The following is a 14771-nucleotide window of genomic DNA, read 5'->3' as shown; positions in this document are numbered from 1 at the left end:
GTCAAAGATTGTATTTTCCAGGGCAATAAAAAAAATCTTTTGTTTTCTTAGTTCTACCTTTCCTTCTGAAAATATAATTGCTTTTTTTTTGTTTATTTCCTAAACATTTCAAATACATTTCTAACCTCAGTACCAAAAAAAGCCTCATAGTATAGAAAATACTTTTTTCGTTTATGATAGCATAATTAAGATTTCTAGGTTTTACTCCTCAATGGATAAGAAATGCCCTGCAGCTCCATTATCATACTAGTTTACTTCTGAGAAGACTTCTAGGTATTTAGAAACAAACCCCTCTGTGTATTTTTGTGGGGTTTTTTATACTGCACTGGCATTTTAACAATTGAAAAGAAACATCAGTCAGCATCTCAGGGCAGTTATCTTGCCCCTGTGGTCAGACTTTTGGAGTTTGCATAGAAGTATTTCTGTTTAAGATGTTCAATAACATTCACCATCATTTTACCTGTAATGTTTCAGATGAAAATGGAAGGGAGAAGACACAGAAGTGTTTTATATATATATATATATATATATATGTATATATATATATATACACATATTTTTTTTCGTTGGTTGGTTTGAGTTTTTAATTGGCATTTTGAGAAGAAGGAAAGATGGAAATGTTTTCCAGCCAGCTCTCACACACTGACACTTTCCCAATGAGCTGCATCACTGCAGCTTAGAAAGCAGAAAACCTGGCAGTCAGGAGCCAAGTTTCCTGGCTGCAAGGAAGAGATGCAACTGACTGATCAAAGAGGGCCCCCCCCAGTCTAATCCAGACTGCATGGGGCTTAGGCCTTCAAGGATATAAAGTGTCTATGGAGAGGCCCCTGCACTTTTTTAGGCCTCTAGATTTCAGGGAATAACTATTTCATTCCTGGCAGCTTTTTTTTCAGAGTTTTTTCTTACTGAAATTGGGCATGTGTGAAACAGCAAAGAATTTGCCCTGATCACTTTGTTTTACACAACTGTCAAGAGTTGTGTAAAAAAGACCAAAACCAAGCAGAGACTGCTTTTCGGTAAAGATAGTATTCAAGGACTTTCTGGTTTTAAGACACAGATTTGGATCATATCTGCAATCTTGTCAATCAGAACAAATAAGACATAAGGTCGCTAAATTCCTATTATTTGAGTAATTGTTTATGTGCCTTGCTGAATTTCAAATTTCAAAAAGAGAAGATGGTCAAAAGCACTGCAAGTTTTCAAAGATTATGCCCGTTTCAGGTTGCTATGTCATTCAAAGTGATATGCACCAGATATGCCCCAGCCATGCACAATCCTTTCCAATACCATGACAAAATTCAGGAGTCTCTCTGGGTTACAAGGGCCAAACTCTTTGGTTTCTATTTTTTTTTTCGTCCAGCTCCCACTGAATCATGCTGCGTATGTGCATAATAGCAGAATTTCACCCAAATGTGTGAGGCATTAACCAAAGAAGTAAAAAAGTAGGTTTTGTTGGACTCACTTCAGAGTTTCTTCCTCCTCCTTGTCTTCCAATGCTGTGTTTGAAAGATTGGTATTTAAGAATCCAGAAGCATAGATCCAAATGCCTTGTCCTCTGCTCAAGCACAGTTGATCTCTCACAGGTTAAGATTGCAGATTCTTAGGACACTTTTCCTTCAGAAGGCTCTTTCTCTGTCTAATGTGGCTGCAAAAAGCGGTAATACAAGTAGCTATTTTGCCCCTTGTATGAACTACCAGAATAGAGACACAAACATAGCCAGCATCACCCCAAGTACTCATACACAGCAGAGCTCTCAGAAGTATTGTGCCTCTTCTCTGAATGTGAAATTCTATTTTTAATGTAGTAAATCCATAGGATTTTATGCTACTCTGATACGTGATAGGAAGAATCTACAGAGGTATGATTATATATGTAAGCAATGTTCAAAAATTTTTGCGCTTGTATGCACTGAAACAGTTCTGGATAACAGCACTACACTTGTAGGATACTATTAAGGAGCAGGTGCTGCCATTTTTTCCATTATACTTTTTTTTAAGGTAGAAACTTGTCAACAACAATCTGCTTTCTTCTGCAGACTTAGTATTCTCTTTGGAATAAAACAGGTGGCAGATGCACTATTTCTGCAGTTTCAAGGATTCTGAAACAAAGTAAAATTGGTAAAAGAATTTTGCAATCTACTCATAACCAGATCAGCTAGTTTTCCTGTGCTGAGATGTTGTCCACTGCAAATACCACTGCAAAAGCACAAAGGAGCATTCAAGTTTGATGTCACCTGGATTTTCTGCTGCTGTGTGTGGTAACATGATGTCATGGTTTAACCCCAGCCAGTCACTAAGTACCATGCAGCCACTCACTCGCTCCCTCCACAGAGGAATGGGGAGAAGAATCAGAAGGGAATGGAAAACTCAAGGGTTGAGGTAAGAACAATTTAGTAATTGAAATAAAATAAAACCAATAATAATATTTATAACAATTATAATGAAAGGGAGGAAGAAGGACAGAAGAACAAAATCCGAAGGGAAGGGAGAAAACAAGTGATGCACAATACAGTTGCTTACCACCTCCTGACCAATGCCCAGCCAGTCCCTGAGCAGCAATCAGCAGGCCCTGGCCAACTCTCCCCAGTTACTGAGCGTGACATTCTATGGTATGGAATATTCCTTTGGCTTTAGCTAGTTCAGGTCAGTTGTCCTGGCTGTGTCCCCTCCAGTTTCTTGTGCCCCTCCAGTCTTCTTGCTGGCAGGTCATGAGAAACTGAAAATTCCTTGACTTAGTATAAACATTACCCAGTAACGTCTAAAAACATTAATTATCAACATTATTTTCACACCAAATCCAAAACATAGCACTGCACCAGCTACTAAGAAGAAAATGAACTCTATCCCAGCTGGAACCAGGACATGTGAACATACATGCCAAAATATCTAGCCCAATCTTGTTCCATTAAATTAGTTGAAAGTTGATTGCTATTCTGACGACGATGGTATATGGAAATTATTGCTATTCCTAGAACAGATCTCCTAATCAGATGTTGCACAACTAAAGCAATTAATATCTCTGGAAGGACCAAGATGTAACACCTACCATTGATATCAGATTGCCAGCTAACATTTCCCTAGCTAGTTCTAAAATGTGTCTGAATCTAATTGAACTTTCTAGCTATTTTCATCTAACACGTTTCACAATTCTCCACTTTCTTGTTTCATGTTTGCTTGCCCCTTTGTAGCATTATGCTTATGACACTACAATAGGAAAATCTAGACCTTATTCTAGTCCAAGACCACTTAGCAGTGTGCAACAAAACATCCAGATGTGCACATTCTCAAAAACACCTCCCAGACCTTTAAAATAAATAAAGTATAATAAAAGTGTGTGAAGCCATGCAAAGGAGAACTGGAAGAGTTTGAAAAGCAAGAGTATCATGTAAGATGTGGTGCTGTTGGTGATTCCTTCTGGCTTTTTTCCAGCCTGCAGTGGCCAAGTTCACAGCTTTTGTAATGTACCTCAGTCCTACTGACTCACCATGGGACAGCTCAACCTTAAGAAGACATGAGACTGAATTAGAGGCAAGTCACATTTGGCCCACCTCCCCAGGCTAGGGTCATGAGAAATCCGATTTGATGAGGGCTCCTGGGAGGCTAAAAAAGTGAACATAGGAGATTATTCTATAGGAAGAAAAATTCCTTGAAGTGACGTTCTGCTTATTGAGGAAAGTACTTGGAGGCTGTGCACACTCTTCCTCTCTACCTCTTTGGCCCCATGAAGCTCCCCTCTTTCCCTATGGAGGAATGACAAGCTGCACCTGGTGTGGGAGCAGGGTAAAGTGCTGGTTTGCTCTGTGTTGGCATCTGGATTTGCCCCCATCATCTAGCAGGTGTAGAGGTCTGTAACCTAACTAAGGGGCTATGCCCTCCCAATGGGAACAGTGACAGAAGGTCAAGGGAGACAGCCCAAAGAAGCTGTAGAAAAGGTCTATTTTCCTTGCCTTTTCCACTTCTAGGGAGGAAAACTGGATGTTAATTTCTGACTAAATACTAGAATTTCATTTATTCAGGGGCTTTTTGGGTGCTTCTGCTCAGGCTCCTAGATTAAAACTAAACAGAAAAACACAGGTAGAACTCTAATTTAATATGCTTAAGCAGTATGGAAAAAGTGGGAATCAACCCATAGAAACCACCTGTTGAAATCAAGCAATCCTTCAGGATTATACAGCTCAGGAAAAAAAACCCACATTAAACTTCATTTTATAATACTGAATTACTGAAGCTAATCTTCTCAGTGAGTTTGGGAAAACATGAGCATATGCTTTGAAAGAGCTGAAAAACTTATTTACACTCCTACTGGTTGTTCTTTGCTGCCCATTAGATGCTGAGGGCAGTGGTCTCCAGGCAGAACCCTGTCACTGGCAGTTCCAGGCAGCCCTGGGACTACACACTCTCAAGAGGTTAGACTATTTGGAAAATGTGTGATATACAAAAGACATTTCAGATTATTTGATATCACAAGTCACACACAACACTAGATGGCAATGAGCTAGAAAAAGTGTGCTTTAGGTACTACAAATAACTTTTTTTTCAGTGCAGTTTCTACAATGGACAGTTCAGGGTCATGAAGAAATAACAAAGTCACTTTCAAAATAAGAAATGTGCCAGCACACTAAATAGAGTATCACATACAGAGACTGCTCCAGAGACACAAATCTGTGAAGTCAAAAAAGCATTCAGCTTGCTCAGGCTAAATAGTAGCTGAGAGCTATGACTCTATGTCATATATCTAGGTCATATGGCTGCTGGTCCTGGACCTAGCTCAGATCTATCTGTAACTGTGCAATATAAACAGCTTTCTCCACTTATTACAGCTTGTGCACCAAAACGTGCCCAGAACTAGCTTTTGGAGAGTCTCTCAGGTTCTCCAGCTGTTCAGGGACAGGGACATCAGTAGTCTGTGACAGTAGGGGCATGGGAGATATGAAGAAGCCTCAGAGTCTGTGACTGGGATGTGAGATTTGTGACAAAACCGTATAGTGCCGCCAACTGCTCGGAATCCAGCACAGGGTGTCTAAAAATATCATGGAAAAAAAATGTCAACAGTTGTATGGTAGAATATAAAATTGTAAAGTGAATTGTTATCTCATCTCTCAGTGGGAGGGGGAAATGTGAAGTTATGACTTGGCACTGCTCTTGATTCCAGGAGCTGTTTTAGCCACTCTCCTACTCAGAAATTTCAACCCACTGTAACATATTCTTGAGCTTTCAATTTCCTTGCCCCTTTTTCTTTCTTCTGGGGCAATTCCCTTAGCACAGCCTTCCTACTCCTAAGGACTACTTCCTCTCTTTCAGGAGCCTCTAGCACCTTGATTTTTTTTCTGCTGTAAACATGCTAGAGGTTAAGTCTGTGCCTTTGTCCCCAGTCCTTTCCTCACAGCACACCTCTTTGCTTCTCCATATCAACCTGTCAGTTTGTTGGCTCTCAAAATCTGGGGCTGAGCAAAGCTGCCCTGTGTGGAAGGCTGGTGAGTGAGAGACATTCTTGAATTCCTTTAGGCTCACTATCTCCAGCTCAGAAATTTAAAAATTTCTGGAAATATATTACTGTATCTTCTTAGTATTGTCTTCTGAAGCATTCACTGAGTATTACCTCTTGTTACAAGGGGATGTAACAAGGGAGAGACTTCTGTAACCCTGTAAATGGAGACTGCTTTCTGAGTGTCTTCTGTAGCCCAGTCACACAGCAATACAGTAGATGTATTGCTATTGCTAGGCCACAGTCTTTGTACCAAGTGTGCAAGGCCTCAAGGCTGAGGCTTGCCAGCCTGGCTGTGTCTGAACTCATCTTGACCTGCCTGAAGCTTTATTGCAACAGCAGTTCTTTTGAGCAGGTGTGTATATTTAATTTGTCCTAGTTTTGCTTATCTTTGTGTGGCACAACCACAGTTTTTATACATCTAGTAGTAAAAAGTAAGTTATTCTTTCTAACGTGACTCTAATGTGAGAAATACAGTCCCAGTATGACAGCAGAAGCCTTGAGAAGTAGGGACAGAGCATGAGGTGCAGAGGGACTCTTTCACGGGGGACCAACAGGCTGAAGCCATTTAACTTCAGACTCAGAGGAGCAGTGCAAGAATGAAAGCATTACACTTAGAAAAGGGGTATAAACTAGGAAGTGTATATACAACAAACTATTATTATTATTATCTGCTGTTATTATTATTAAGATGTTTCTGCCCAGAAGTATTAATGTCTTTTTTTTTAATTTATTTATTTCTTTTTCTGAGATAATTAGATCTGAACTAATAACAATTGTTGGATTTGAGTGTTAAAAGTTCATTTATACTAACAATAAATATTTGGATTGATGTATAAGGTGTTTCCTTTTTGCCCATAACAGAATTGTGAGCATTACAATTGCCCCACAGACCAGGTCAACCAGGCGGCATTGAGCACCTTGGTAGACAGGCTAGGTTGTGGCACTGCAAATTTATGAGGTACTGCACCACTTTGGGGAAACCCTCACTCTGAAAGCCTGAGATTTCAGAGCTCTGTATATGATAATCACTTTAAAGCCAGATTCTGTCATATTTGAGATCCACCACTGAATTCAGTGAGGCAGGATGCAATAGTCACTGGGATTTGTAGAACATTTTCCTAGGGCACTTAACATCAGTGTTAAAAAGATCCAGGTAAGAACTACTTATTACCTTCTCCTGTTATTTAACACAAAGATATAAAGAAGAAAAGTTGGATCAGTCAAAATTCATATTGTTCATTCGTGGCCACACACTATAACTACCTGTAGTCCTTATTCTAGAATCTTGGCTACAGAAACACATCTCACACAGTCTTCTTTCTGATACCTTGTGTGGCTTTTGCTCTTCTTAATTAGAAATGCATTATAACCCAAATACATTATCCAATGCAAACCCCAAATGCATTATTAACCCAGAAGTGAGATACAAAACTTTCTGTGGTTTAAAATTTTCTGCTGAAATGACCTCATAATGCCAATAATTTCTGAAGCTTGCCTGAGTTCAACTTTCTTTAAGAATCTGAAAATCTCAGAGGTCTGCTGCAACTCTGGTGGCCCTTAAATAACTTCCATGCCCAACTTCTCTCTCTCTGTCAGCAGTTCCCTTGTTTCTCTTGAGCTGGAGAAGATAATCAGGTGTCCTCTCTCATCCATCCCAGTGCACTCTGGTGTCAGGTGGTAGTCTGTGTCTGTTCCTAATAGGTTGGCTTGTTTTTCTCCTCCTTCACAGTGATTCTCTAGCTAGCTGATAAATTGTGTTTTCACTTGTCACAGCTTTCTGATACAGCTTTTCCAGGTTGTGGCTGATGTCCAGAGCCTTTGGCCCTAATTTTTCTAGGCTTTTTTCTCTGGTAGAGAAAGCTTTAGGCTATATCCCAGGAAAGTCTCCCTGATTTCAGGGAAAAAACCCACAGGCTTGTGGGGCTTGGACGTACCAGTCTTTTCAGTTAAATGAGGAGAGGGAGGGAAGTTGGAAGTGTCAATGGTGAGCACTGTGTAAGTATTTAATGTTTAATGCATTAAACATATGAACAACTAGGAGATAAAAAATGGTCCCTTGTCAGTGTTGAAAACAGTAACAGATAATAAACTACTCCACTATCCAAGGACAAGTGCTAATACTGAAAATATATTGCAACTTGAAGAAGTCGTGTAAAATGGAGCATCAGTGTACGATGTTACTTCCCCAAAGAAACATGCCACTGATAGTTTGGTTTTGAGATTTCAGGTGAATCCAAGAGCACTTCAGGCAATGCAAATACACTTTTTTTTTTACTTAAAGCTTTTTGTAGGACTTTATCCCAGCATACATTAGTAGAACTTATGCTGAAATACCAGCTTTTCTTTGAATTCTCTTGTTTAGATGGCTTTTCAGTTGAAGTTATTTTTACCACTTACTTGTGGCTTGCTTTCGTCTTAACACTTACACAATCCCTTCCAAGAAAGGCAAACTAGTTTGCGTGTGCGAAATATACTGGCATAAAACTACTATTGCAATGTTCTCTGAGAGCTTCACAAATACCAATGGACTTGTCTTCACATCACACTTAATAAAACCGATACCGTTTTGCACAGTGGAACAAACAGCCTATCCACAACTGTTCAACTAACCATTCAACTATCAGAGCAGGTGTAAAATATCTCACTTGTGGAAAAAGCAGTAAGCTAGCTCTTCCATTTCCATTATGAGACAGAAATTACTACTGCCTTTAGAAAGAGAGAGAATGCAATAAAATTTACCACAACATAGTACAGAAGTTGCTGGGGATGGAGAACAGCATGTACAGCCTGTGGTATTACAAACTCTGTGGTGTGGTTAGTTTGCTGTGGACTGAAAGAAAGGAGGTTTTGCTGACTTACCTAAACCCCAATGTTTTCAAATAGCTTCTCTACTGAAGTTACTAAGGAAACAGTGTCTCCACCCTGTAAATACCTGTCGGAAGATGATTAGGGTCAGATTCAGCATGTCTATTAGTTGGTATAGTATGGCTACCATGCTAGCTTCAGGCTGCTGGAGTCTCCATGTGGAGTTTTCTCAGAAATAAAACAGGCTTTACCAGACAGGTGCACAGGAATATGAGGCCAGTCTCTGAGAAGGCTGAAGACTATCTGGGACTGGTTGTGTTTGATTCAGTTTCACTGAGCAGTCCCACAGATACCTGGGAAGCAAAGTCAGGGAAGATTTACATTTTAGAGATGCACAAATACTACCGAAATCTGCAGTCTTGTCACAGGGCTAGCACAAGTTCCATCAAGGGATTTAGACACTAAGGCCTGAATTTATCCTACTTACTCCTAAGTATCTTCTTCTAGCACATAAATTAAGCACCTTCCCATGGCCTCTGAGGTTGTGTTCTTCATGTTTCAGGACCAAATACAAGGACCAGCAGCTACAACAGATGGGAACCATGCCCCAGCATAATACTCTGGTTTGCAGAATAACAGTTCATCCACCAGGTTCCTCAAATTAATAGATGCTTGACAGTATTATTCATAATCCTGGCACTTCAGCACCCTCACTGCAAAACTGAGGTAATTGTATTGATTCATCTTATAAATGTGGTGAGAAGACAAATGCTGTAATATCTGTGAAACACTCAGATATCACCCTAACAGAACTAGAGACATGGTCATGAAGGAAAAGAAAAATTCTGCAGTCCAAGAAGGGTCTGGATGGTGTATATTAAATAAGGCCTGGTCCTGCATGCTAGTGAAGTGCAATAAAAAGAATGCTGAATAACCAGTCCCTCAGCTGGGAGGATGGCTCCTGCAAACTGAATGAAGCATTGTGATGGGTGTACTCAAGAGGTTAACTTGAAGGGCAGACTGCATTGATATTTCCTCGTGTAGTTCTTCCTGTGAGCAACTCAGAGTATCTTAAGAATATGTTGAACTCCCAGTTTATTTACATCTCCGTTGTTGAGTCTTATTTCTCCTAGGTTCTGCAAAATGCCCCAAAGCTGTGAGGAAGTACTGTGACACCTGAGCAGCTGACAATGCAACTTTCATATGCCATCAACAGAAACTGTGTTTTGCTTTTATGTATCTTCCTACCTCTTCTAAAACACAGTGCCCCTTTGGAACACCTGCATGGGTATGAGGACATAGAGGAAGAGGAGGACAGCCTTTGCAGCCTTACTTCTGTGACACGATGGGGAGCATATACAGTTTTCATGGGTGTGAGCAGGTTGCAGTCCTCACTGCGCCAGTAAATCTGTTCCAGCTTCTGGGTGGGTCATCAGCAGGACTGGTCTACAGATCTACAGTATAGGTCTGTTCCTATTCAGCAAAGGATGCAAACAGCATTAGGATTACCTGCTGAAAGAAGACCTCAGCCCTGAAGAACAGCAAATCGGAAATATTTGGCTTGATTTTCTTCCAAAATAAAGAATGGTTTCTCATTACTAAAAGCCCCAAAGCTTTCATTCAGGTTACCTGAAGCATCTGATTGGGCTACAGCTCAGTTTTATCAATGTACAGGTTAGCTGTCTATCTGAACTGGCTGTCCAGGCTCTTTCTGTTGCTAATGAGAGCCCCCTTCACATGGTGATTCATTCTAGCCTAAGGTGGAGTAGCTTAAGATGGAGGCAGTTACTCTCTGTCATGGTTTAACCCCAGCTGTCAACCAAGCCCCATGCAGCCACTTGCTCACTCCCCCCCACCCAGATGGACAGGGAGGAGAATCAGAAAGAAATGTAAAGCTCAAGGGCTGAGATAAGAACTATTTAATAGGTAAAGCAAAAGCTGCCCACGAAAGCAAAGTAAAACAAGGAATTCATTCACTACATCCCATCAGCAGGCAGGTGTTCAGCCATCCCCAGGATAGCAGGGCTCCATCATGCGTAATGGTTACTTGGGAAGACAAACACCATAATGCCAAATGTCCCCCCCTTCCTCCTTCTTCCCCTAGTTTATATGCTCAGCATGATGTCATATGGTATGGAATACCCCTTTGGCTAGCTTGGGTCACCTGTCCTGGCTGTGTCCCCTCCCAATTTCCCATGCCCCTCCAGCCCTCTGGCTGGCAGGGCCCAGGAAACCAAAAAGTCCTTGATTTAGTATAAATATCACCCAGCAATAACTAAAAAAATTAGTGTCCTATCAACACTGTTCTCACATCATAGTCAAAACACCGCACTGTACTAATAGGAAGAAAATTAACTCTCCCAGCTAAACCCAGGGCACCCTCTCCAAATACTTACCTCTAGTTAGCTACCTCTGGCTAGCTAGCCAACTACCAGGTAAGGGTGGAAACGATTATTCCTACAGCCTACAGCATAAAATTTGAAGGAATCTGGAATTATTTTCCTACTATCAGACTTTCAAAGTCCTCCTGTGTGCTCTTCCTTGTGCTCAACCAAAGTTGCCACATGCCCATCCCTGTAAGCTTGAGGGTCAACAAATTGTCTGAGAACTAATGTGGATAAGACACTTACAAGGATTCTACTGCACAGGACTCAGTAATAAGTTTACTGAACTCCCTTTTCAACAGAAAACATCCAATTTCACCATAAAAAGGCAAGCTGAAGCACATGACAGGAATAGGAAAGCAACTCCGTTGGTATGCACCTTCTTTCCTCGTGTCCTGCTTTGCCTGAAATTCTTAAAGATGTTTTGACACAGAGACTGTAGTCAGCATTTGCCCTTCCACGTGGGAGGCCTAGAATATGAGATAAACTGCAAGGCCATCACTTAATCTTTGCTATGGTTTTAGTGGTAAATGGCTGAGGCCCAGTCATTTCTACTTAGGTAATCTGCTGGGTAATTTTACCAATATTTCGGCTGACACTGAACTGTCTTTAGCTCTCCTTCCTCCACAGGAAGAGACCTCTTCAACAAATCAGGAAAATTATGTCAGTTCCCTTCGTGTATCCCCATGTCTTGACTTCAGTATCCACATAACGTTCTAAATTTAAGGCAATGGTGCTATTGTCAGAAAAAGCTAGTTCTCTCTTATGTGCAGCAGTTGATGCAGTAATAGAAGTACATCATGGTTTGGTTCCCTAGCTTCAGTTCTGTCGGTGGCAGTGTTGTGACAGCCTGTAGAAAGCCCCAGCTGAAGAAAGACAGTTTTGTTGCAGAAACTTTTTGTTCTTTTTTGATTCTTCTCTTTGGTACAACCAAGTGGTACTTCCCTGTTTATAGAATTTCAATTGCCTGGTGAAGTTTATATACTCTTTTCTTGCTCTTTCTAATTTTATAGATGGAGAACCTAAGCAGCTCTTTTAATTTTATAAGGCAAGCAGTCTTCACCTGGGAAACTCTCTAACTTTGGGAGGCTTTTCTCCCACTGCTTCCTCTGCTTCTATCTGCTAGGCAGTTCTTTTGATTGGTTAATGTTTATAAAGCTCACTAAACCCTTACAGGAGAGATGTTAAGAGTAACACCATAGAATGTAAGTCTGAGACAGCTCTCCAGAGATCATGAAATCCTTTACTGATCATTTCTCACAGGCCATTCTTCCTAGACCCATGAACACTTCATTCCTTTCCCCTGGATTTCTTCAGAGTCCCAACAGTCCTGAAAAAGGGAATTTCAGGTGGTTCTGTCCTTTCTAACAGGCCGTATCCTGTATAACATAATAATTATTTAGCTATGATTTGAAATGTAGCCTCAGGTGCCTAAAATTAAGTGTCCAATATGAGATATTTCTTCTCTTTTGAATCTCTTTATCTGTATTTTAATCTCAATCAAACTTTCTGAAGTAGCTTCTAATTATTTGCATTACCATTTTGGAAAGAAACTGTCCCTAATTTTCAAAGGTTAGAACAACTGGAGCTCAGGCAGCCCAAAACCATTGTCCACTTGTCTTCAATCTAAGCACCCAGAGTCGAGGCACAAAGAATTAAAACTCTTTCAAAACAGTGTATGCAAAACTGTGTTTTCTTTCTCAGAAGTGAGTCATGAGTCACTCATTCCCATCACACGGATCCAGCAAACCAATTATGCCAAACTCAAGACTGCTGCTTACCTCACAGATTACGAAACTAGCGTGTACGTCTTCCAAGGATGACTTCTTCTGTGATCTTTCCTAGGACCAACCGTTCTGTGTAAAGAGTGAAAATGAAAACAGTTTATTCATTCCTGAGAGACTTCAAATATTAGAAACTCTATCAATATATGGATGTTTTTCTCCCACATTTATTTAGAAAGTACTGTCTGCATAGGCTACTTGCTATACATGTAGGTCTTTTTTCCTTTCCTGTGTGGGAGGGATTCAGTCCCAAAGGACCACATTTGCCAAGTTTCCAAAACTTTTGCCGTCACTTACAGGTTGGCTCTGCTAGTTTCAGCTGTAACTGCTTTTTGCTTGGTCAAGCTAATAGAGCAAGCAAAAAGGAGCTTGGTGACTCCATAAAGGCCCTGAAAAAGGCAGAAGGAAGTCCCAGTATCACAAGACAGGGAGAGAAGAGGTCATGGATTACTTCTGGTACCCCCAGACAGTCACACCCACCCACAGGAGTCCCACTCTTGAGAGCTGAGACAAGCCCCTTCTCCAAGCAACTGCCCCTTTTTTTCCCATGAGGCAGTGAAAATGAAGTGCCTTAGGCAGGATTTTTGATCCTGCAAGCCAAGCGTGTCTTGTAGCTTAGTAGCACACAAAAAGATTAAACCTGCAAACAAAATTGCTGAACTAGCAGCCTGTACATTGATTCGTGAGAGATGTCCTGAGTGGTAAAACCCATAATTTTTCAAACACAGACAGCAACTTAGAGAGAGATGGTATAGAAAAAAAAAACGTGGATTGTATCTCCCTGTTACCCACTGTGTCCCTGTAGGGAAAGCCCTTTCTGCTCAGGCTTGAAGGTTTTCAGTGGCTTGCAGTCTATATTTAAAAGCAAAATCTACACAGCCCCTTCCAAATCAACAGGAAGTGTTTATGTTCTTTCAGCCATCAGAGACCACTCTTCCTAAAGGCTTACTTCAGCACTCCCTCTGAAACAGCTCTGTAAGTCTTTTTCATACTCTCTGGAACACATGTTCAGGTTATGTATGCCCGGTTTTATTGAAACTCCACATAAAGTTTCTAGAAAATGACACAATCCAGCTATAATTGTAGCACAAGCCAGTATTACAGCTTTTCAGGAATACTATAGGAGATCAAGCAGTCTTAAGAGAAAAGAGTGAACAGCCGCTGCCAAAACCCTGCAAATTTGAAAAACGTTGCCTTGCTATAAAATTGTAAAAACACTCCTCAGGGAGTGTTGCAGCACAAGCAAGCTATCAGGCTGCAACAAGGCTTCACCATTGGTCAGACTACTGTCCATGCTGTTTCTGCTTCCTCCAGAGGTCAGACCACACTACTCCTCCTCCAAACAGCCACCTATCCCCCCCCCCCTCCTTAGGGCTATTTAACCACTTAGCAGGAACAAGCCACAGCTGCACATCATCCATGTCAATCAACAAGGCCACAGCTGCATATTGTCAATGCTAATCAACCCACTGCCTTCATTCCTCTACAAGGGAGCAGCTAAGTGGCTATATTATTCATCAGTCCTGTTTATAATAGTCACTTACATAAGGCATCAATTTTCACTCCAACAGCTGGAGGCCATTGCAGCTGCAGTGTCAATGGCATTGGTGAAGTGTTTTAAAAAATTAAAGCCACAACACCAGCCTGTACACTCGACTATACTCCCTGCCTTTGAAGCAAAAATATGTTTCAACCTGTTATTTTAATCTTTATTTCTATTGCTTTCAGTCCTGCAATGTCACATGAAAAAGGCAATAAGCTGCAGGTCCCAGCTTGCCTCATACAATGGCTTCTTAGAAATGTAAGATTATTACAAATGGTTTTACAGAAATTGCAATAGATGTTCAAGGAGGATGTCTACACTACACAGTGCGTTGTGGTGTGGACTGCGTGAGCTGGTCACATAACTGCAAGCCAGATATCAGGCAGAGCACTGTGTTGCTAGAGCTTTTATTAGCTCTGAAACGTCTGGACCTTGTTTTGTCTCTCTTCACAATGCTCACTTAAGACAACTGTGATGTTGTCTAACATGACACTGCTTTGCATAGTATAAACATACCCTAATTTTTCTTACAGATTCTTTTTCACTAGTGACGATGAAAAGGAGAAATTATGTAGAAGCCAATGATAATAAATATGAAGAATACCTTGGTGGGGTTGTTTCAACAATAATTTTGGAGACCTGAATTTCATTTTAAAAGCACACATTCTCTATGCCAGGTATTTCACACCACTTTCTGTTGAGCTGCATAAGTGTCTACAGCAGCTAGAAATACTTATTGTCCTGAGAACAGGATTATATTGAATTTA

The 14771-nt window shown here is 40.8% G+C and overlaps 1 long non-coding RNA gene across 1 annotated transcript in view; it reads right to left on the bottom strand.

Annotated features, from left to right (window-relative positions):
- Positions 1–14771, bottom strand: part of LOC114013514 (uncharacterized) — a 44335-nt gene that overhangs the window by 1694 nt on the left and 27870 nt on the right. The window contains exons 2-5 of the long non-coding RNA XR_008747490.1: positions 12459–12533; positions 8348–8420; positions 2521–2716; positions 1463–1645 (exon numbers count right to left, since the gene is read on the bottom strand). This is a non-coding gene — a long non-coding RNA (uncharacterized LOC114013514). The remainder of the gene's footprint in view (positions 1–1462; positions 1646–2520; positions 2717–8347; positions 8421–12458; positions 12534–14771) is intronic.

The sequence above is a fragment of the Falco peregrinus genome, chromosome 5 (genome assembly GCF_023634155.1).
Source record: "Falco peregrinus isolate bFalPer1 chromosome 5, bFalPer1.pri, whole genome shotgun sequence".
Taxonomy (NCBI): Eukaryota; Metazoa; Chordata; class Aves; order Falconiformes; family Falconidae; genus Falco; species Falco peregrinus.
Note: the sequence above shows the minus strand (reverse complement) of the source record. Positions and strands in the feature narration are given on the sequence as shown.